Genomic DNA, 25559 nt, shown 5'->3' with positions numbered 1-25559 from the left:
GACATACCATATTACCTCCTCGTGCAGTTTTACAACCCCATCTAGACATAGTTATGGAATATTTATGTATCTTTTCATGCTAGTCAATAATTACGGGAGTGCATTTATGCAGTTGAAATTCATTGTCAATGACCGGAACTCTAATTTTAATTCTCCTACTTTTATCTCTACCCTATAACCCATATTCTAGCTATTTGTAAAATAAGAGACTGTGATATTTACCGAGCTTCTCCATCTCTCTTCAGTAGATGGAGAACATTGCATTAAAAAGAAAGGAAGAGGATGGAGAGAGCCTTTAAAAAGTAGTTCTTACTTATATTGAGGCAGTAGAAATTCTTTGAATATTTTTCATGACCAGATAACCCGTGATGTAGAGTTGGGGTTGGGTCCATGAGGTGATAAAGTATTTATTAAATCTATTTGCCCAAATTGCATATTGAGTTTAGTAATAAATGTTTCCTTTTATATTTTAAATTTAATTGGACTACTTTTGAAAGTCCAAGTGAACTGCTTTTCATTGGAAAAGCAGTAATTTAAATTATGATATTAGACAAACATATACTATGTTTCATACAAGTGTGTCTTAGTTTGAAGGTGAATTAGAGCTACAAGGAATGCCTCTTGTTAAGAATAACAAATAACATTTTATTTTTAATCAAAATTGTCTGAGAAGCAAAGGAAAAAATGCAGAATTCTCTTAAGCAGGAAAAAAATGTGGTAGCTATCAGTTCCCAAGAACATCCTCACTGCCTAAATTCTTGCTTCTCATAGCTTAATCCTTCATGATACTACCTACACTGTGTCACACATGGGCAGGAAAAGTGATTGTAAAGCATAAGGAGAATATAAATCTTGTTCCTTATATTGAAAAGTTCAGATGTTTTCTGGCAGATGTGCATCTCCTAGAATTGCAAATAGAAACAAGTAATGATTTGGGCTGGGAAACAAGCCAATGGCAGCAAAGCATTTTTCTTGAAAACATTAGTTGATTGATCTGGACTATGCTAAGTTTCTTACAGCTTCAAAAAAAAAAAAAGGGGGCTTTTTATATTTATTGACTATAAACAGAACATATTTTGCTTATTTCCTTATGTCTGCATAATATTTCAAATAGCCACTGAAGAACATGTATTTTTAAAGATGCTATATTTGGGTTTCTGAGAGCTGCTCCAAATGATCGAGTCTCTTTTCTTTGAAAGTGGCATTAAATAAAGATATTCCCTCAGCTGGTATATGTTGAGAGGGAGCAAAATCTCAGAACTAAGAAATATGCTTTGGTGACTTGGGATGTATGGGAGTCTGCATGTATGGGGTGCATTAAAAGACTGAAATATTAGGGGTGCAACTCCAAAGCAGCTTGTTTTTCATTCCCATTGCCCAGTCCAACATGCCTTTCCTGCCCCTGGATGAAACCCAATGAAGGTCTGTTAGTGTTTCTGGATTCTTTAAAATAATAGCACTGGTACTTCTAATTATAAAAGAAGTCTTATTTTAGTAGCAAAATTACCTTGTCTATTGTAATAATGACAACTCAGAGCTTGCCTGGAGATTAAAGCTGTTTCCTCCTCCTGTTCGAGGTGGGAAGAAGCTATAGTGAGGACGTGCGGGTTGGGCTGGCGTCTCCTCAATTTCTCTGTCTGGCACTCCTCTTCTCCATGGCAACCAGCCCCTCTTGGGACTGACTCTGGTTCTTCCAGGGTCAGAGATAGCAGAGACGGGGCCCCAAAAGGCCTTCCTTGACTTGTAGTGCTATGATCTGGAGGTGACATTCTCTTAGCTTGGCGAATAAAAACTTAAATGTGAGAAGTATGGATGTGCCTATCTTCTCATATAGATTGATTTGTGGGATCTTCAGAAATATCCCTGCAGTCATAGGTACTTTTTGAGTCTTTCAACTCAAAGCTATTAACACCCTTAAGGGGATTGATGTGCAGAGTCACCCTAGAAAGAGGGCTTGATTATCTCTTTCAGGAGTTCTGAGTAGTTAACCCAGCATCCCCTTTTGTAATGAGTGTGTGTGTGTGGGGCAGGGGGTGGTTCTTGGTATCTATCTCTCTGTGCTCAGTTTAATCCAAACAGAAAGAACATCCTATTAAAAATACTTGGTTTAACACAAACTCTGAGGTCAGCAGTTTGGTGCACTGGAGTTGTCTGAAATGATCTAGAAGTGGTCATGCTGGGTTCTGTGCTCTGTAACCCTCCCAGGTGTGCTGTTAGGTACAGACTGTCTTTATCCCTATCTTACAGACAAGAAAACAAAGCTAAAAGAAATAGCATAACTTCCGCAGGGTCTAGCTTCTGTTGAGTGGGACTGGGTTCAGAACCACGACATGAGTAGAGAGTGTGAACTTTTAGAAATGTACAATCTTTGATGGACATGGGGGAGAGTATGTGCTATGGTGGGTGCTATGAATTATGTAAGACTGATGAATCATAGACCTGTACTTCTGGAGCAAATAATATATGTTAATTAGAAGGGAAAAAAAAGAAATGTATAGTCTTGAGTCCATCCCAGACATACTGTCCCAGAAACTCTGTGCAGGGACTCTACAATGTGAGTTTAACAAGCCTCTCATGTGATGCTACTAACAACGCTCACCTTTGAGAACCACCATAGTGCAATACAGTGGCAGAAAACTGAATTCTGATCTTTGCTTTGGCATTGACTATACATAGAAAGGCACCACAGTGGTATAAAGCCTGTGTTTTGGGGAGCTGTCCATTGTTGAAAGATCATTAGCTTTCTTGATGAGGGAAATTCACACTGAATAGAGTGCTTCAACGGGGCAGAAACTGTTCCAAGTGGTTTACATACAATAACTCATTTAGCCTTCATGTGCTACCGTTCCCATTTCATAGCATAGAACAAGCCAGATGGGGCAGTGTGGATATCTGCTCCCTATTACCGTTCTAGTAAATAGCAGATCACAGGCACTAAGCAAAACTGTCTTCTTAGAAGTGTGAGTCACCACAGCTCCGGTGACCTGGCTGTATTTGGGTCTACACTGAAATAGCAACAGAGACCACCAGTTCTTTTTTGGAAGTAAAAAAACTTTAAAACTCCTTTCTCTTGGGACTTCTGAAAAGTTGGATGAGAAACACATTTATGGAGGTTTTCCATAAAGAAAGCCATTTATTCATTCTGTTAGATACTCTCAAATCTATTCTGGGATTAAGCCAGAGCATCATGTGAATTTGCATGCTTGTAGATATACTTCTATAAACTGCATTTTAGCATTATGCCATTGACCTACATTGAGGAATGTTACAAGAGACAGTGTTATGAAATGCACTGTATTTACTGTAAGAATATTGCTAAAGAAATTTCTCACCCTGGTACTCTGTAACCTCTTTTTGAGAATCTGAATGAGGGTTTTTTTTTTTTTTTTTTCAGTCATTGGTAGCAGGAATAAGCTTGTTTTTCCTGAGCATCGGATTTATTCTTGTCTTGTGGCCATAAAGAACCATATAATCATACTTCTGCCTTTGTGTTCTGGGCTCAGCTCTGTCCCCTAAAACCCCACCAAGAACCAATTTGAAATCTTAACTCCCAGTACCTCAGGATGTGATTATATTTGGAGATAGGGTCTTTAAAGAGATTATTAGGTTAAAACGAGATAATTAGTATGGGCCCTAATCCATTATGATTAGTGTCCTTATAAGAAGAGGAAATTAGGGCATAGAAGAGCACAGAGGGTATACTACATGAAGACAGAGGGAGAACACAGCCATTTACAAGCCAAAAAAAAAAAAGAGCTCAGAAGAAACCAACACTGCCAACAACTTGATTGAGACTTCTAGCTACCAGAATTATGAAGCAATACATGTCTGTTGCTTAAACCACCCAATCTGTGGTACTTTGTTATGGTAGCCCTAGCAAATCAGTACATTTTGTACTGACTGTTGCAAGGCTACATTCATGAACCACATCTAGCAAATGCAGGCTGACTATCATTCTTTTTATGTGTTACCCTTACTTTGGACTTTATCTACTTTTTCCTTTTCTTTTTTGCTCTTTACTTATTTTCTTATTTACTTCTTGTTATCTCTCATGCTGCTCCCAACCTTATGCAGACCATATTATGCTCAGTATTTTTATGAGCTACCTACTGGCTTTTGTACATCTGGCTTGGAAAAATGAGCTGGAGCTCTTGTCCTCGTGTCAGGACCTGGAAAGAGTCCCGGGTTGTGACTCTAGGCTTGTGATGATCTTCTGGTCATGTGTTCCGCTGTTTCTCTCTTATGTGGCCATGCCATCCAGACTTTGCCCTGACTCTTGAAAGCATGCTACAACACTCACCGTTTCTTCTCAGAGGCAACCATTCTTGTTGTGATGTGTGTTCTGAAGTTGACTCCCATGACTGTTTTCTCTAGAGTAATCCAACCAATCCCCCATCTGGTACCCTTCCTGCTTCGAGCTTTTTTCTCTCCTGAGTAAAGAATACTCTTAGGGCTGCTTCTATCCCTTTGCAGTAGACGTTTTTGTTTTGTTTTGCTTTGTGGCATATCCTGGATGGCAGCTTTCCCGTATGGCTGTGTCTTTTTGCAGCTTTATATCTTCCTGTTTTTCAGAATTCCTCTCAATTTCTTAGTCATTATGAGTCCCCCTTCTTGTTTCAGACACACATATATTTCTTTTACTTGTAATTTAGATAAATATGTATACATTTAAATTTTGTTGCCCATAATTAACTTTGGTTTTAAAATTTCTTCTACCACTCTTAAGGATTTGTCTGGGTAGAGAGGAATTATGGAGTATCCTTAATCTACCATGCTGAAATGAAAATGGGCTTATCTTTTACATTGGGACTTCTATATTATTTTGTGAGTTTTCTTTCCTTTTGAAATGAGGTGGTTTATGCATACATGTCTATCTAATACAACAGCCCATATGCACAACTTGGACTAGTTTTTTTGTTTTTTTTTTTCCACCTATGCACACCGCTTCCTTAAATGTAAAATATGAGACATTCCTAAGTTCCTGCCAGATAAAGTGAGGTCCAAGAAGACCATGGGTTCTTACAACTACCTTAAGTCCCCACATTGCTTTGGTGACACATGAAAAGGACGCGTATTCCACCCGCAAAATATTGAAGAACAGGGCGCCTGGGTGGCTCAGTGGGTTAAAGCCTCTGCCTTCGGCTCAGGTCATGATCCCAGGGTCCTGGGATCGAGCCCCATATCGGGCTCTCTGCTCAGCAGGGAGCCTGCTTCCCTCTCTCTCTCTCTGCCTGCCTCTCTGCCTACTTGTGATCTCTCTCTGTCAAATAAATAAATAAAATCTTTAAAAAAAAATATTGAAGAACATGGTAAATTTCTCCTTGAGGGGCTATACGATGGATCATACTTCGTAACAATACCGACGTTTTACCAATATTCTTTTTAGACTGTTAAAAAACTCACTGTGGTCATTGTTTACTCCTAAATCTTTCTTCTCCATCTCTCCCTTAAAGCTCTTGGTTACTTCCTAAACCTCCCCTCCTTTTGCTTTCCTCTCCTTCTACATCAGGCCCCTGCTTTAGTGAATCAAATTCCTCTCATTTTTTTTTTCCTTCTCCCAATCTATTATACTTACCAGCACAGCCGTATAAACAGGATCTTCTTTAGAAGGTGGATAAGGGGAAAGCTTGTGCTTTTATTTAATTTTGTTTTTTTAAAGATTTTATTTATTTGATAGACAGAGATTACAAGTAGTCAGAGAGGCAAGCAGAGAGAGAGGAGGAAGCAGGTTCTCCGCTGAGCAGAGAGCCCGATGTGGGGCTCGATCCCAGGACCCTGAGACCATGACCTGAGCCGAAGGCAGAGGCTTTAACCCACTGAACCACCCAGGTGCCCTAAGCTTGTGCTTTTGTATCCTTGCTCCTGTCAGGCAAGATGCTGTGGCTCCTCACAGACATATAATGCAACTGATGGGCTCTGTCAGACGTACTGTTTTCAGTGGGAAATGCACAAGGAGGCAGGAACAAATTGAGCTTTCTCTGCTGTCCTGGGATCAATTTGTACAAAGAGGCATTTAGAGTCTGTCTAATGATCTTGCTTTCAGGATCCAATTGGAAACAAGTGTGCAACTAAAACTTACTGATTTATAACTGGAGCCCTTAATTTTGGTTCTTGGTGTGACCTAAAATGATGTCCACATTGACGTGTGAGGATAGTTAACTCACCCGCTTGCCATCATCACAGTGTGCATTAAAATTCTTGGAGGTGAAGTATAAAGTAATAGTTAAGTGCATGGATTTGGGGCCTCAAAGAATTGCATTCCAGCCCTGACTCTCTATTTACTTTATTTGAGAACTTGGGAAAGTTAATTTTGATGAATCTCAGCTTCTTCATCTATAAGAAAGGAATAATAATGATACCTTCCTGAAAGTGTTACTGGAACATGAAATAAGGTGATGAGTGTAAAGACAGTGGAGATCACTTTCCTTGGGTCCACAAATGTCTCAGCACAGCCTGTTGGGTCGTGCAGGATCTGATTTCCGGTGGAGCACAATCTCTCGTCTCCCACCCCCAACTTCCAATATGTGTTCCACACAGTAGTTACACTTTATAACTTTTGTGCATGGGCTAGGTGCTTTTCTCTAGGGATAAAGATATGAGATACATGGCTCCTGGTCCTGAGGTACTCACAGTTTATCAGAGGGCAAGAGACTCATGAACAAATTGATAAACTTAGTTGTTAAGCATTAACCAAATTGTTAAAGGAAAAGGAAACAGTTATTAATTTTTCTTGGATAGAAGGTGGACGGAAAGAAACGTGGTTGTTCTGGACAACTCACTGTTTGTGGCAAGGCCATTAATACAATTCCAAAAAATCACCGCAAAATGGGATGTTTTATATAAAAGAGAGTGCAAGAACACTGGGGAGCCCTAGAATCATGACCAAGCTGCAGACCCAGTGCAGAGCTATTCCTTTTTCTCCCAGCAAACAAAGCTCCCCATGTGTCCCAAGGAGAGGCTTCACAGGGCAGGTGGAAGACACTCCACACCTCCCATCTGGGTAATTCCAGCTTTATTTTATTAAAAAACATCAAGTAGTTCTAAGCATTTAGATCATTATGACTCAGCTTTGAGCAAGTGCTCTGGGTTCTTTTTATGAATGATTTTCTTGTCACTGTGTAGTTAGGCACCCGCACTAGGCAAGCCTGGGTGTTCTCAGATAGAAGCGAGGTTTCTTTGTCCCTGGAGATGGTGGAAGCCCTGATGGCCACACTGTTTACAAATATGGCTCATCTTTCCTGCCTTAACACTTTGGCTCATTTTGTATCCTTCTTGAATTTACTTTCTACCTTCTCTCACTTCAAGATAAAGTTCAAAAAAAAATACTTGGGTATTTTTTTGGTATTCTATCCAGGTGAATAGAGGTATTCCCCTCTAGTGGATGGTTAACTGTGTCTGATGATCATGGTGAGCATCCCTATGGTCGCTTACCCTCGTTAGAGACTTCCCAGGGTTAACAGTATAGATGATCTAGAGTCTTAAATTCTCATCTCTGGTGACAAGGGTACCTTCTACCTTTCTGGTACAGGAAGGTAGCCTCACATGGAGGATGTAGTTCCTGCTATTAGGGGACAAAGGAGAGTCAGAGTATCCATCTTGTAGTATTTCTTATGTTACTTTAATTCAAAATACTCAATATGCCAAAGCAGCATATTTTTGGGTGGCATGTTCTGTTCTCCTTTACTTCAAATGCAGCAACACATCAGCTAAAATTCTAAATTTTTTTAAAATTTATTTTTTATTTATTTTCAGCATAACAATATTCATTATTTTTGCACCACACCCAGTGTTCCATGCAATCTGTGCCCTCTCTAATACCCACCACTTGGTTTCCCCAACCTCCCACCCCCCTGCCCCTTCAAACCCCTCAGATTGTTTTTCAGAGTCCATAGTCTCTCATGGTTCACCTCCCCTTCCAATTTCCCTCAACTCACTTCTCCTCTCCATCTCCCCATGTCCTCCGTGTTATTTCTTAGGCTCCACAAATAAGTGAAACCATATGATAATTGACTCTCTCTGCTTGACTTATTTCACTCAGCATAATCTCTTCCAGTCCCATCCATGTTGCTACAAAAGTTGGGTATTCATCCTTTCTGATGGAGGCATAATACTTCATAGTATAGTAACATTCTAAATTTTTATTCTATTGATAAACCATACCATATTGCCTTTTCTGAAAGTTCCTAAAGAGTCCTTATTTTTCCAGTTTAGTGAATATGCTATAACAATACTATTTGGGTAAGGGAGACCTGAAGCTTCTAAACAGTTTGGTGGTGACACAGGATGGGAGATTCAAGGCCCATCTTTTTACCCTATAGTTCATAATCTGAAGAGATGGAGTACAGAGAGAAAACAAAAATTGTTACAGGGTTATAAAAAATGAAATGAATAAAATGTGTACTCAAAATCATTTCAGTGAAGTCTCTCTAATGAGGAAGGGTTTTTTTTGTTTGTTTTCTGTTTTTCTTTTTTTCTGTACCATACAGTTTTAGTATTAAAACCAGATCAGAATACCATGAAACTAGCTAGTAAAAGGGATTTATTCTCAAAAGCAAGTGTAGAATACATTCTGGGATCAAAACAAAATCAACCTAAATTCTTATTTATTCTGCTGCACAATAAAAGGCAATATTCAAGATGACAATATTCAGGCAGTGTAAGATTTTCAAACACAAAAGATCTCATTATATTTATAGTATAATTTCCTTAAAGAGATGGAAGACATAAACTAAAATTCAAATCAGGAGGATCCCAATAAAGCTTGAAATTAACAGTTCTTTCTGACTAGTAATTGTTAGAAAGAACTTCCAGGTACTGCAACATTCTATGCCATGAACATTTTAGTTAATAGAAGCATTTTTATTTCCAAGTACCACTGAGTTCCAAGTGATAATGTGACAATCCACAAAATACATGTGCACATATCATATGTAACATTTATCAAACCAATTCGTGCTCAATGCTCTTGCTTGGAGAGCCCGATTTTCAGAGCCTTGAGATATTACATATTCAACACCTTTGAGAAGTCTTACTTATACAACTTACCTACTGGGTGACCTTTGAAATCCACTCACTGAAACCTCAGTCTCCAGATTTGCAAAATGGAGATGACATCTTCCGTTGGCCCCACAGAATGAGAATTATACATTCTGGGATACACAGAATGTATCCCAGTGCCCTTCGGAAACAGGAAAGCCCTATCTCTCCACAAGGTCAGCCCTATGATTAATGGAAGATCATGGTAAGAGGCGTTTTTGTGCCTGTTGCAATTGTTACCATGTTGCATAATGGCGCTTGCAAAAAATAGTTGACTTTTAGAAGTGGGTGTATTGATGGCACCAGTGAAAGGGATATTCATTAATTGATTTGGGATTGATTGATTGATTTGGGAATGTTTTATGGCTTTCTCTGTACCAGGAAGTGTTCTAGATGCTGGAGACATAACTAGTGGACAAAATGTGAAACTTGTGGTTACGCATTCAGTGTTTTGATACACCTATAGCAAAGGAAGCTACTCAGGACCATGCTCCACGTCCCCAATGTAGACTGCTTTTCACATTCACAGCACAAAGTTTGTCTTGCAAAGCATGAGAAGAAATATTGAGCAATGTTCATACAGAGTGTGAAGAATGAGAATATGGATTAATTATCACATCTTCAAATTTGCAGACAAAAGCCATGTCCTGATGTGCTTTTTACAAAGCAACAACACCACAACAATCATGAATAGATGCCAACAGGCCCCCAAAACACCTCATACACCATGAATTTCCATTAATGATATAACTGTCCTTGTGGAGAGATAAGGGCTTTACTGTTTACGAAGGGCTGTCGGATACATTCCTCCATCTGTGGAGTGGTCAGCTAATGTTATCTCCATTTTACAAATCTGGAGACTGAGGTGTCAGTGGGTTTTCAAAGGTCACACAGTAAGTAAGTTATATAACTAAGACTGGGACTCAAATCTTCAAGCAATTCATCTGCCCTGATTTCCTGGGCACCTTGGTATTATAGCCTTCATAGGTTTTGCTGATTTGGCATGGGACTGTGATCCCTGGAGATTTTACTTTCTCAAATTATTATAGCTAAAGTGGCATGTACTAATTTGATGAGAATTCCAACATCCATGTCCTGATGGTGAGAATTCCAGAAGCAGAGTCCTGAGTAATAATATGTAGAATAGGCTGAATTACTGGAAGCTCTGGCATTTGGATCTGAGCTAATGCCCAGGTTCTGACCTATTTCATTCATTAGCAGAGTAGGTGTCAAATTTCATAAGAGGGGGATGATGAATTACAGAAACCGTTATCCTGGCCAAATTCCAAAGCCAGCATTCCTATAGTGGCAATTTTCAAATGGACAAAGTTAATTCCTTAGAAAATAAAATCAATACTGGACAGCACTTTCTTTGGATCTCATGACCCTTGGATAGAGAACTCCATTCATCTGGTGTGGGACTGTACACTGGGTGGTACATATGGGGCAATGTAATATTTTACCTGAAAGTTTTGCAGAAGGAATTAATGTTCAGCTAGAGACTATGGCCAACAGCATCAATTCCTGAGAATTTGACACAAGCACACACAAAAAGCCTTTGGACTTCTAAGTAGTACACTCCATGGAAATGATCTAGACTCTATTTTCTCAACAAGGATTTTTCTCATTCTAATATGATCATCTAGAATCATTTAGGTATGAATTTAAGCCGTATTTACTTATTTTTTTTAAATTCTCTCTCTCTCTCTCTCTTTTTTAAGATTTTATTTGTTTGACAGAGAGAGAAAGCAGGAACAGGGAAGCAGCAGGCAGAGGGAGAGAGAGAAGCAGACTCCCTGCTGAGCAGGAACCCTGATGTGGCATTGGATCCCGAGACCCTGGGATCATGATCTGAGTCCAAGGAAGACACTTAGCGACTGAGCCACCAGACGCCCTTAAGCCATGTTTAAAAAAGTACACATACAGTACACGTACAGACTTTTTATTTGTGAAATTATTCCATCCTGTCACATGATTTTGCGGAATGAAATCAGAAAACAAAAAGCCCTTAGGAAATAAGATTGAACCGCCCTTGACAGTTCTCCTTCTAAAGCAAAGAGATCCATTTGAATCAAATGCCAAAAGCCAGTCTAGTTTTTCATCTGAAGTTTGTAAGGACAAGAGGCACCACTGCTTTGGAGAAGTGCTCCCGATACAATTTCTTGCTTTTATAAATGCTTCACAACTTTCAAAATGCTTTCACAATTTTTAATTTGTTAGTTTTTCACAAGAATCATCTGTGTGTTGGAAGGGGGGGAGGTAATCCTCATTTAAAAGAGGAAAAACTTGACTCAGAAAAGATAACTATCAGACTCAAGGTCAAAATCAGCTGAAATTCAGGTCTTGGTATTGCAAATGCAGCTGTTAGCCCTTTAGGCCTATTTTCTTTAGATACAGACATCTTCCCTTCCCTCCAAATTACGTGGTCCCACTCTGAGCTGAGGTAGTTTTAAATGGCCACTTAGAAAGCCAGTAACTGAAAAACAGGAAGTATGAGAATGTGACAACTCTATGCTTCAAAGAATAAGAAGTGGGTCACAGCATAGCCAAAGTATTTATGTGTGATGTACCACTCACTGTAATAGCTGACTTTGGGTCCTGGTAAAAGCATCCATACTTAGAAAGTATTTCTTTTTAAAGAATTTTTGGTGTTGTTTATTTATTTGAGATGGAGAGAGAGAGAGAGAGAGAGAGAGATAATGAAAGGGAGGAGCAAAGGGAGAGGAATAATCAGGCTCGTGGCTCCATCCCAGGACCCTTGGATCATGACCTGAGCCCAAGGCAGATGCTTCACTGACTGAGCCACCCAGGGGCCTCACTTAGAAAGTACTTTTATGGGGATTTGGTTCTCAGTTTGAGCCCTGCAGGAAGATAGAAGTCTGGTTTCCGAAGCTGACCTAGGATGTTGTGTGTTCCATGATTCTTACCAACTCTGGTGGAAGAAGCACAGCGGTCCAAAGGACTCTGGTATTATTTAGTAATAAAAACACAGACTGGGGACAAATTTGCTGATGATCTCTGTGTAATGGTGTTGGGACAGCTACCCTTCAAGTAAGCTTGTCGGGGGTGCGGTTTGACGAGCAGTCCTAGTCGTAATTCAAAATGTTTTTCCCTCTGAGTATAAATCAGGGCCAAGGTATTTCAAGTTGGGATGTATAAGTAAACATGTATAAGATGAACTAAGCTGTATTAGCTCTTTTTTCTTCACTGGGATATTTGTCTATACAGAACCCAAGAAGACATTAAGAAAAAGCAAAAATCAATGATTGGGGGAGGTTTGTTTCTGTTTATAAGATTCTCCTTAATAGCAGAAACAAACATTTTGAACCAGAGATGAAGACCAAGATAAAGGGAAAAAAAAAAATGATCCCCCACTACCTATCATGAAAACACATGCTTAGTCTTTTAGACTAAATTTAAGGAGAGACGTTTTATATATATTTTTTCAACTTGCCAAGATATGCTAAACACATTAAACAAACCCAGTCCTCCTGCTCAAAATGTATGAAATTTCTATTCCATTTTTAGGGTATCTGCACACAGCTGACATATCTGTTTGAACTGAAAAATTGCTTCTTGTAATTTATTTTTCTTCATGTTTTTTATTCTGAGCCAACATGTCAATTTTGATTATAAGTGTATTGTGTCCGTACCACAAATGGAAAAAAAAATATTGATAGATGTAATTATGTTAATCTGAACATTTGATAAAACAAAACAAAACATCTTCAAGATTATCTCTTAAGAATTTTCCAAATTGATTGGAGCTCATTAATATTTTTTCCTAATATGAGAGTGATGTGATATATAAATTTTTGCCATTTTGAAATATATATTTCAATATCTGATATTTTAAAACAATGCTACCAATGGGTTGATTCTAGAATGTGGATGCCGTGCATCTAATTATACACCAGACACTATTAATTTTTCTTACACTAATGACTTTTTAATCTCTCCCCACACTTCTTAATGCCATGGTTCAAGCTTTCCTTTCTCCTCTTTGCAGTGTTTATAATAGCTTCCTTCCCTGGAGCTTCTGTAACCCTAAGACAGGCTTACTCCAGAAATGTTCACGTTTCTGTCAGGGTTATCTTTGGAAAAAAAAAACAACAAACAATTATGGTCATATTACATCTCAGCTGAAGCCTCTATTGGATCCCTCTTGTTTTCAGAATAATACAAATAATAACAAATAATACAAATAATAACAGAATAATAACAGAATAATATAAGAATAATAACAGAATAAGTGTTCAATACAATCATGCAACAAATTTGAATGGCAGAAATTTGTCATTCTAGTGTATACACAGAGTAATATCTTATTTTGCATTAATTTGTATTTCCTTGATGACCTGTGATGTTGATAATCTTATCATGTGATTATTTGTCATTCATATATTTTCTTTGGTGAAATATTTATTCACTCTTCTATTTTTAAAAATTCTGCTGACAGACATCATTTCTGATGGTTCGATAGTAAACACATTCCCTTTAAAATCAGGAATGAGACAAAGATGCCCACTTTCACTGATTCTACACAATACTATATTAGAAGAGTTACATGGGCACATAATGGATCTTGGACATGTGACAAAAGCAGAAATTAGGACAAAATAGACCATTTAATAAAGAATGTAAGATGATTAGTAATTCATGTGGAAAACAACAAACTTGGGTAGTTGACTCACACTATACATTAAAATCAAACTGAGGTAGAGTAAAAATGTAATCTGAAAGATGAAACTAAAACTTTTAGGAAAAATCTTTGGAGACTGTTTTTATATTGGGGGGCAAAGAAATATTTCAGAAATAGACACAAATAGTACTAACTTCAAAAGAAAATAATTAGTAGGCTAATTACATTAAAATATAAGGCTGTTTACTAAGTCACCATAAAGAAAACTGGCAGAAATAGAAAAGAAAAGGAAAACACACCAATCTCACTTATAAATATTGATATTAAAGTCTAATATAAAATGTTAGCAAATGGAATTCAGCAACACATTAATAGGTCAGTGCCCACTATTACTGCTTTTATTTATAATTTTTCATGAAGTACCAACCAACACAATTTGAAGAGGTTAAAGAATCAGAGGCACAAAAATTATAATAAGGAGGAGAAATTATCTACAGATGATGTTACTGTTTTTCTGGACAGCCTGGGTTAATCACCTAAAATTCAATTAGGAAAAAAATGAAAGAAATTACTAATGTGACTAGCTACCTCTTTAACATAAAAACCAATAGCTTCCCAGAACCAAGCCACCAAGTGAGACAAATAAAGAAAATATTGCACTTATAATACAATGCGCAAAGATAAATACCTAGTCATAAGCTTAATAAGAAATACACAGGACCTATATAAATTTTTAAAAAACTCCATTTAGGCATATAAATGAAAACTTGAATAAGCAAAAAGCTGTAACTGTTTCTTGAATAAGAAGATTCAGTATTATAAAGATATAAATTTTCCCTAGATTAATTTATAAATTTAGTAGAATCACATTAATAAAACATTAATTTTGGATTATTTTAGGAGTTAGCAAAGCTAGTTTTAAACTCCATTAAAGAAACAAAAAAATAAGGATTTAAAATAGAAATTCAAAATTTATGGGGCTACACTACATCTGCCAAATATAATATCTTTTCTACTGGTGTGCAGAATACTTAGGCCCCTGGAATTGAAGTCCAGAATAGGTAAAAATATACAAGGTAAGTTAGTCTGATACAACTGAAATTTCAATCAGTTGCCATTGAGGGGAAAGAATCTGAATGTTTGCTTCATTCTTATTCTTAAAATGAATTTGGGATTTGTCAACAATTCAAATGTTAAAATTAAACCCATTTTCCTCTCTGCATTCCCTAAAGCAATTCTGTAAAAATACTAGAAGAAAATAGAGGGACGTTTTAATAATGGAACGGAAAGCTTTCTCTTTCTAAACAAGAGGAATAATTTAAAAAGCATTAGTCTAATAAATAATATAAGAAGTATATAAAATTAAAAACAAATTTGTTGAACAAATACTCTAAACAAAGTCAGATTCGAGAATATATTTGTAGTATATATATGATTCTGAAGCTTAACTTTTTTAATATGTAAAATTTCCTGCAAATCAATAATAAAAAAAAAACTATTTTAAAATGGGCAGAAAATACCCCACTGATAATAAAACAAATCTAGGAGATGCTTTTTATGCAAAGCATTTTTGCTTTTTTTTTTTTTTTTAAGGTTTTATTTATTTACTTGAGAGAGAGAACACAAGCAGGGAGAGTGGCAGAAGGAGAGGGTGAAACAGGCTCTTTGCTGGGAGCCTGCTGTGGGGCTCTATCCCAGGACCCTGAGATCATGACCTGAGCTGAAGGTAGAACTTAACCTACTCAGCCACCTAGGCATCTCTGCATTTTTGTTTTTTGATGCAAAGATCAAATTTGTTGGTACTATACTGTGTAGACAAAAGGTGGGGCCCTAATCACTCTCATACAGTTTTAGTGGAACTACGAACTGATGTAAGGTTATTGTTTTGTTTAGTTTTGTTTTTAATTTTATTTGTTTGAAAGAGTGAGGGAACAAGAGAGACTGCAAGCATGGGGAGGAGCAGAGGGAGAGGGAGAAGCAGGATCCCCACTGAGCCAGGAGCTTGCTTGTGGTTTCTTTCTGGCTCTCTCATTCTCATAGTCTCTCATCTTATTCCTAGACAGAGTGTTCTTTCTCCTAAGGTAGAACCCAGAATTTGAATAAAAAGAAGCACTGTATGAAGAAAAGAAACTTTTAGCAGGTAATAGAGAGTGGAGGGAAAGGGGGTCAGTCTTTAGAGTATAAAAGTCTGTCTTCCTTGACCTCAGGACCAGTTGGTTAGGGGGGCTTTTCTTCATTCTTCCCCGACCTTTGCAGAAAGGACAGAAAGTACACTAGTGTCTCATGGGTGTGAAAAAGACAGGGGCATGTGGGACAGCATGCTTAAAAACCTGGGAAAGAGTAGAGAAGATGGATGGATTATTGGGGTGGGAGGTGGGTAAGGAAAGCAGGACAAGGAATCTTGTCCATAGTGACCTATGGACGCTACAGAGATGAGAAAGAAAGGCTACTTCCTCTTGGAAGGAGCAGCAGGGAGAAGATGCAGGGATTCTGTCCTCTTCTTGATTTGCAGTAGGTGCTTGAACAGGGTATGAGTGGGACTGTCCTTCATGAGCTCTTGGATTCTTCATGTTGGACTATGATGGACCATGGTACACTGCTCTCTGAACATTATGATTATAGTAGATTGCAGATTCTCTGCTACATCTTTTCCCATGGTAAATGATAGCAGTTAAAATTGATGATAATTTTTGATAATGTTGAATTTTACCTCCATCGCGTGCTTCTAGAAAACAGTGATAGTTAAGAAATCCCCTATCCCTTATGACACTGAAAGGACAAGCAACGAAAGTAAAACTCAGTAGACCGGACTGTCAAAATTAAAAACTTCAGGTATCAGAGGACACAGGCCACACATTGAAAGGGAAACCTACAGAATGGGAGAAATTATTTACAAATCATATATGCGATATGAGGTTAATATCTAGAATATATAAAGAACTACAATTCAACAACAATAAAAATTCAATCCCCTCTAGGAATGGACTAAAAACTTGAGTAGATACTTCTCCAAAGAAGATATTCAAATGACCAATAAGCACATGAATAGATGCTCAACATTATTAAACATTAGTAAAGTGGAAATCCAAATCACAGTGAGATTCCACATCACGCCCATTAGGATGGCTACTATCAAAAACAGAATAAGTGTCGGGGAAGATGTGGAGAAATTGTAACTGATAGACTCTTTCCTTGACTGGTAAGATTTAATTGGCTTTTTGAATCCTCTACTCAACTGAGCTTTGACTTTTGAGCTTTTGTGTTTGTCTTTTCATTGCTTAGTTTTAGCAAGAATCCTGTCCTATCAGTTTAGAATCCCCCACCCTTGGTATCTGATCATTGTCAAAATCAGATCGAGTTTCTCAATCCCCCCACCCCCCTGCAGGTGATGTCTGATCACCCTGTCTGGATCTCAGCAAGAAACTTGTCAAGTCAGTTTAGTCAGACTCTCCCTTGCCCTGATGTTTTCTCTTAGAAATCTTCCATTCACTGACCACTACACGGCCTCTTGGCTATCAATACCCGTTTGTTCATGAAACATTTGGAATTGAGCCCGGTTCTATGCTGAGGTCTCTTTTCCGTATTACAATAGTTCCCAAATATAATCTGTTCTTACCACGTTAACTACCATCAGGCTCCGTTTCTCTCTAACAGAACCCTTGTGCACACTGTTGGTGGGAATGTACGATGGTGCAGCCATTATGGAAATCATATGGTAGTTTCTCAAAATATTAAAAATAGAATTACCATATGACCCAGGAATTTCACTTCTGCATATAGGGTCTCAGATGTTTGTAGACCTAGGTTTATAGCAGGGTTATTCACAGTGTTGACAGGTGGATGCGACCCAAGAGTCCATTGAACCAAAAGTGGTATATACATACAATGGAAAAGTATTTGAACTTACATAGTAAGGAATTTCTGACACATGCTACAATATGCATAAATCTTGAGGATATTATGCTAAGTACAATAAGCCAATTACAAACAAACAAATGCTATACTTAGCCCACTTATTAAAATACTTAGAGTAGTCAAATTCATAGAGATAGAAAGTAGAATGATGACTGCTGGGGGCTTGGGGAAATGGAATAATGAAAATTGTTTAATAAGTATAAAGTTTTAATTTTGCTAGGTGAAAATATTCTGGAGATTGGTTCTAAAATGAGGTGAATGACACTGCTGAACTGTACACGTAAAATTGGTTAAAATGGTAAGTTTTATGTTATATGTATTTTACCACAATGAAAAATTTTTTAAGAAGGAAAAAAAAAAGAAACACCTCTATCCTTTTGTGTTCCTGTGTCGCTTTAAAGAACCCCCTCCTTTCCCATATGACTTAGATAAGCTAAGGGATGACACTCTTGTTTACCAGTGATGAGGCCAGACATAGACCTTTCAAATTTTCATTCTTTGCTTCATAATTGATTAGTGAACTATTTGTCCCCATTCATCAATTTGGACAAAATACCTAACTTAGCTAATCTCTAGCCAGGCTTCTCCCTTCTCCACAGGTCCCTGACGATGATCCACCCTTGAACTTAAACAAGCATTGGAAATAGGGAGCAGTGCCTCCTTAATGACCTTTCCCCCAAACTGACTGACCACAAAGATATTTCCTGCTCAGCTCTCCAATCATGCCACCTGCTTATCCAACTTCCCCACATCCAGTTCCTTCTAGCCTTGTTCATTCCTCCTTATATAAGAAAAATCCTTTCTGCTTTAGCTTTGAGAAGCTTATGGACCCTAAGTTTGGAATGTTTTTTCTATTGTAATAGTTTCCCAGCCTCCTCTCAATACCTCTTGCAATAGAATATTATCCCCTTCCCTAGGTTTGGATTTGTCTTTATTTGACACTTTTGAAGTATGAGAATCACATTTATCCCATTTAACATGGGAAATACAGTGAAAAGGTATTTGATATATGAATTGTTTCTATACCATAGGTAATACACATATAATTGAAATAGGTGAGTATAATTGTGCTGTATATATGTAGACATATTTTAAATGTGCTAGCTAAACTTTATTAAAATGTTGTTTTAGGGTATTACAATTTTCTTTATAAATCTGCTACTTGAGAAACTGTTGTTACTCAGTTTTATGGGTTGTCAGGTAATACTTTGAAATTGACAGTTTCATTATGGAAAACATTAAATTGTGGACACTTAAATACCTGTATAAAGGACAAAAAAGTTATGCTTAGCTAGTTTGTTTTCCTATGTGGGATTTTATCTCTGTTCATTCTAAAGTTGCTGCCTCTTTATTTTGGCTCTATGAAATTGCGACTCAGAAGTAAAAACAAGTCTTCTTTGTAGTAAATATTAATTTTTTTTTACTGTAACTAGTACATGTTCAAAGTGCTCTGATTTTAGATTCACAGTGTTCTCAGATTTTTTCCTTTTGATTTTTAAATTGTGGTTGTATGTTAGGAATTCACATATGGGTTGTGTGGCAAGCCAGTAACCGTGTTAATTAACTGAGCCAATGTTCTTACCAAGACAACCCCACCAACTTACCTTCAGAAGACATTAACAGAGCAGCAGACTTTTCAGTTCAAGTCTAAATATTTTATTTTGTTGATGTAAAGACTGGCTCATTTGGGATTTTTCCTTTCTCTTGCTTTTTTTTTTTTTTTCCAAATATCTTCCTGCTTTTAAATAATAATTTTTAAAGAAGTGATGATGCTCTATCAAAAATAGAAAGTTTGTGTTTTATATGGCCTAGTATTTTTTATGCTAACATGGTCATATATTCACTCACTCATTTATTGAGTCCTACGTGGCAGATAATGAAGATCGTGAGATGGCTTTTGTAGGAATATCCTTCACATTAGCACTGCATTGATTTCTTCCTCTCACTCCCACTCCAGCCAGGATGTGACACTTATACAACCATTCACTCCCATCACCCATGCATTTGACTAACTTGGCCTGTTTATGAGTTTTCAGGAGTTTTTTTTTTTTTTTTTAAGATTTTGTTTATTTGAGAAAGAGAGAGCATGAGGAGGAACATGGGGGAGAGGCATAGGGAAAGGGAGAAGCAGACTCCCCACTGAGCAGGGTACTGGACGGGGGCTCGATCCCAGGACCCTAGATCATTACATGAGCCGAAGGCAGACACTTAACTGACTGAGCCACCCAGGTGCCTCTGTTTTTTCAAGAGCTTTTATGCTCTTATGTCAGATACACATGAATCACAGAGATGTTGGGCATCTTTTATTTCCATTTTCTTTTGTTCCTAAGTCCCAAATCACCTAAACTCATTTATGTGTTGAATTCATTATATTCAGAAGGAGTTGATAGTACATTCTGGAAAATCAACAAGCACCTTTTCTTTGCTGTGTACTTGGAAGTTTTTGGTCAAAACAGAACTGGTGATCTTTGATAGTATCAGATCTAATCTCCTTACTCCATAGCTGAGGAAATTAGGTCAAGAGAAATTCAACACTTTTCTGGTATCCTTTATGCTAGTTAGGGACAGAGCAAGGCCCCAGACCCCTTGGTCACAGCCATAGGCCCAAACAATTGCATTGCCTCAGGTTTGAGCCAGATAAAAGTCAGGCACCTTGCATATAAAGTAGATCATCAATCTTTTTACTTTGTACATGTGACAGAGGGAAGAAATTGAAACCTAGATCAAAATAATTAGATATTTGGTCTCTCTGGAGAGTCACAGACTTTGAGACAGTTACAGGTTGGTGTCATTCAGGCAGAAGGCACCTAAGTGCAAATAGATGTGGCCTATAAGTCCTTTTCCCCAAACTAGATCTTTTTGTTTTCTGCTAAATATTTTCTTCTTCATGGCTTGGGCTGTCTTGATTATAGGTGTTTTTGTTTTGTTTTTTGTTTTTGTTTTGTTTTTTAAGATTTTCATTTATTTATTTGAGATAGAATGAGAGAGAGAGAGAGAACATGAGATGGGGGAGGGTCTGAGGGGGAAGCTAAGCAGGGAGCCCGATGCAGGACTCGATCCCAGTGCTCCAGGATCATGACCTGAGCTGAAGGCAGTCGCTTAACCAACTGAGCCACCCAGGCTTCCTTGATTATAATTTCTTAACTTAAAGCATCCTGATTGGCTGTCATCCCTGTGGTGGCTCTGTGATGTCAGGCAGACAGGACACACCAAGGGGACACATTTTCGGTGGCCAAACGATGCCAAACCAGTTTTCAAAATGATGAAGCAGAAATATCATGAATAGTAATGCTGCAGACTTGCACTTACGAAGGCGTGCTTTCAAAGAAGTACCGGCTTTAAATAATTAAATGAAAAAATAAACTTTCCTTTTAATAATCAAAATTGAATCCTCAAGAAGCTGGGGGAAGCATGGCTATGGAAAGTGAGATAGCATGAGGGGACTACACGGTTATCACATTTTAGCCCCGGGGCTTGGGGGTGAGTAGAAGTACCTGACCATCTCATGATTTTGGTTGCCCCTTCTGTAAAATAAAACAAAAGCACAGGGCACTCCTTCAAAGACTTACAACATTAAGTTCTGTGAAATTAGATCCCCAAATTAAGTGGTTAACTGCCAAAATTGTGATCCTAACTTAGCCTCGGCTTGTCCGTGGCCTAAAAAAGGTGTAGTAACTGTGTATTCATATCCTGAAACCATCTTTTTCCTTTAAATCTGATAAATGCTTAGCTAAAAAAAAAAAAAAAAAAATCCTAAGCAATGTCGTACTTAGGTAGGAGTTACCTTAAATATCCCAGAGTTCAGAAGGTTTATCTCAGGGCATCGCTGGGGTTCATGAAATCTGTCTGTTTGTTCATTTCTCCACGAGACCCTTTCTGTTCTTGCATCTAACTCAGTGTGTTGTGATAAATAATGCAATGCCTTCCCAACAGTTGCCTTAGCCATACGAGGGGTACATTTTAAAAAGAGAACAAGCAGACACAGAAATGGAAATTAACCCCAGGCCTGCCAGCCTCCATCAGGAATAATGGCGTCACATAATTCCAGGGTTAAATGAGAAGTAGGTGCCTTTTTACTGAGTTCGGCTCTTTGTCCTTGCTTTAGTGTGTCATTGTAGCAACTGTCATGTAAGGTTAATGACAGCCCCTCATTACCCTTGTCAAATATGTAATAATGTGGCCCAACAACGGGTCTGAATGGCTTCTGCTTGTCAGACCCCTATGTTTTGCCTAGCAGATGGTCACTGTGTTTGGAGGGGCCCTCGCTCAGATCCATCACACTGATATCCTGAACACGTGTGTGTGCGGGAAGCATTTTCCCCTGATGGGACAGTGTGTGGCTAGAATACTAATTGAGCACAGCAAGACGACTGCAGACTTCACCCTCCCTCCTCCCCCAAATCCCTGTTCGTTTTCTGTTAGGCTCCGAGGGGAAAAAGGGAAGATAGGACCTTTCTTGCCTCTCTCCTTTATTATTTCCGGCGACACACAACACTTTTCAGCTGTGATATGCACCCGTTTTCAAACCCTTTATTTGGATCACTTAGGATGCAGCACCCATGAAATTTAGACACATTCTATTCTCGGAGACATGGAAACAAAGGGGAAAAAGCCTCAGTGAGGAAAGTGGCAGGGGGCAGAGTTTACTGGAAAAGAGCTAGAGTCCAGGTGGCAGGAAACTAGGATTCTAGCCCGTGACCTTCTGCAAAGTCACTGCTCCTTCTTCTGCTTACTCGTCCAGGAAGGTGGCCTGGCTGTAGGAGGTCAGAGACATACATGAAGCCGGACACATGAAGGAGTCTCTGTCGGCCCCAGGGCTTAGCTCATGAGCCTGTATTTCTCATCCTCAGTGTTTTTTTTTCACATGATGTCACTCCCTTTCTCAGAAATGACTGGTGGCTCCCAACTGCTTCAGAAATCAGCTTAAACTCTCCATCACGTCAGTGGAATTAATTGCTAGGCAAGTCACTCTTTTCCCTTTACTATTCTGTGCCCATAATTTTGGGGGCTGCATATACCCCTTCAGATACCAATCTATCTACTTACTTTCTATACCTGAATTTTTTTTGGCTTCCTGTCTTTGCTCATGCCTTACCCCCCACATGAAATTCTCTAATACCTCTTCTAATCAGTTTCTAGTCTTGAAAATGATCATTTGGAGACCTCCATGTAGCTCTGATAATCCCTGCTTCTCTAAATATTCCTGATAAATAAGGAATTTCCTTAACATACATTCAAAATAACAGAATTTTTAGACCCATATGAGAACTTAGACAGTATTCTATGCCATCACGTCACTTTCAAGAGGAAACAGTCAAGTCTGCATGGGTCAAAGCCACGTTCAAGAGCTTATATGGTAACAAGACCAGCACCCAGGTTTTTTGATACTGGGTTTTTTTTTTTTTTTTTTTCCCACTCTAGCGTAGCAATGGAAGAGCTTGTTGTTGCCCTTTGTTCAATTCCACAATGAAGCACAACCTCCTTGAGGGGAGAGGCAGCACAGGGCCTCTTCGCTTTTCAGCTCTGCACAGGTCTGTGGGCATGGGGATGGCTGGCTGCAGCTTGTGGTGTTGGAACCAGTCCCTTCTGTAATCTCCATGACATGTATCACTTTGCCAAATAATCCAGTTGGCACCGAATTCTTGGTCCTAACCAACAAGTGACATTTTCCTTTTCCTCTTTTACATGACCCATCCCTTATGCCAACAAGTCACTGTGAAGCAATTGTCAGGAGCAAAATGTTATGCTATGTCTCATGGGACAGAGAAACCTAGAGCCTAGGACAGGGAGGCATTGGCTGCATTGTATTCCCCTGGGGGAACTGAATACCCACCTCCACCTAAACCTTGTGGCCATCTGAGAAGTGATGCTGACATAAATGAGAGGGAATTGCACCCAGCCCTTCCAGGATAGAAAAGGAAATAAATCCCCAGGCCTCTCCCACCCAGTCTCTTCAGAGGAAAAGATGATTTCACTTGATTTTAGATTTGGCATTTGCTGAGTGTCTTTCCCCCCCGCCTCATCAAATATGCAGAAATTTTAACATAACTGTTGAATAACTTTGTTTCTGAAATTAGATCTAGATGACCAGAGAATACTTCTGTTCTCTTTGATTCTAGATACTCCCCCCCCCCTCAAAAGTTTTTCTCATAGTGTTTCAGTTAGTTACATCCTTGCTTGAAATCATGCGGTACCTACGGGTGACCTTTCTAGCTTTCTTAAGCCATAGGTTGATGTCCTTTGAATATCATCTAAGATATACTCTGTATTTGGTATTTAGGAATTGTTCCTTACTCTCTTATCATATGTTTACTGAACACCCAACACTGCAAATATTATTCTAAAATGCAGAAAGACCTAAGAGAAAATCTTTGGTCTGTAAGCAGTCATTATCTTGTGGGAAAGGAGGTAATATAAACAGAGAAACCTTGTCTCCCCTGGACTTCTCTCATCTGATCCCGTCCTCTCTGCTTTTATCCCCAAGTCTTACCAGCTGTCCTTGGGAGTTCTTGTCCACACTCAGCCACCTTCCTTATATTCCCAAACTCTCCTCTGAAAGCTGCCTCCACCTTCTGAATCCATCTTTGGCACCCAGCTGGTCCATACGGACATGATCTTCTTAGGAAGTGTTCATGCTTATTTTCTCAAATGATGATAACTCATCACAGAGGTTTGGATCAGTGTCCTTCTCCGTCTTCATTGCCAATTCTGGTTATTATTTATGCTCCACCTTATCAAAAATCCAACTCCATCTTACTCCTCTGAACCTTATACCATCTGGCAAAACCACCTGTCTCTCCTCATTGTGCTGTCTGCCAATAATCTCCTGGTAACCAGCTCCTTGTTTGTCACGAGTTCCAGATCCCACGGACAGCCGCAGAGATGACCTCTCCATTCCTTCTTCATTTATCTTTAGCAACTCTCTCCTGCTTTCCATCTCAGCCATCTTCTCCCGTAGTTATGTTCTGGATGTTGACATATCAGGACTCACACTACACTGAAAATCACGCAACAAAATGGCCCGTTCCCCCTGCCCCCACACTCCCCCAGCCTCATCAACTTACTCCCAATTCACTTGTTGAAGTCTACCCTAGAAGCATCATTCCATGGATTTCTACTATCTATTTTCCTCTCATTTTCTCCCAGCTCCACTTGCCTTCTCCAGTGAGAATTCAGTGGTAAATCATTGTAATCACTTCCTTGCAAAAGCCCTCAACTGCCTTGTCCCTGTTTTCATCCACCGTATTTTCCATCCACAATATTTCTTGGCAAAATCCCAAACCAGGATAAATCCAACCATCTGTCTCCCCCATGGCTACATCTGAGCAGTTGATTGTCACTAGTGAAAATTATAAACTAGGAAGACAGATTTTCCTTCAAATGTATTGATACTCTTTCAAAGGAGTCCTTAACATGGTCCAGAAATCTAAGTTAGTCTAGTAAGCTTGCCTTAAGAGGCCACTCCCACTTCCTCCCCTTTCTTCAGTTTTGTCTCCAGCTCTTTCCCCTGACAGTTTCTTGTCCAGTATTCCCATTTCCTGTCTGGATTTTTCCAATTCACTGCTTACACAGCATTCAGGGTAAGTTAAAAAAAAAAAATGCCTGATAGACCCCCATTTGTTCTGACTGAAACATGAAACTGGTGTTTCATTGAACTGGGACAAAGTGCAGACTCATCAGTGTGGTCTGGCTCCAGTGTACATGTCTAGCTGTGTTTCTAAAGTCTTAGCCCCTCTCTGGTCAGGTCTGCTGCTGCTGGCTGCCATACTTGCTGCTTTCCCTTTGCCTAGCTCACCCTCCTTCCTGTCTCAGGTCAGATGCCACTTTCTCAGAGGGGTCCCCTGAACTCTCCAGCTACACTGTCCCCCTCAGCTTCTCTTAGTGCATATGCTGGTTCTTGCTCCTAAGAGCATCATCACAACTTACAATCTAGTTTACATGTGTAATTCCTTGCTTAATTTCTATA

Source organism: Mustela nivalis (assembly GCF_964662115.1).
Source record: "Mustela nivalis genome assembly, chromosome: 2".
Classification (NCBI taxonomy): Eukaryota; Metazoa; Chordata; class Mammalia; order Carnivora; family Mustelidae; genus Mustela; species Mustela nivalis.
This window is presented reverse-complemented; position numbering follows the sequence as displayed.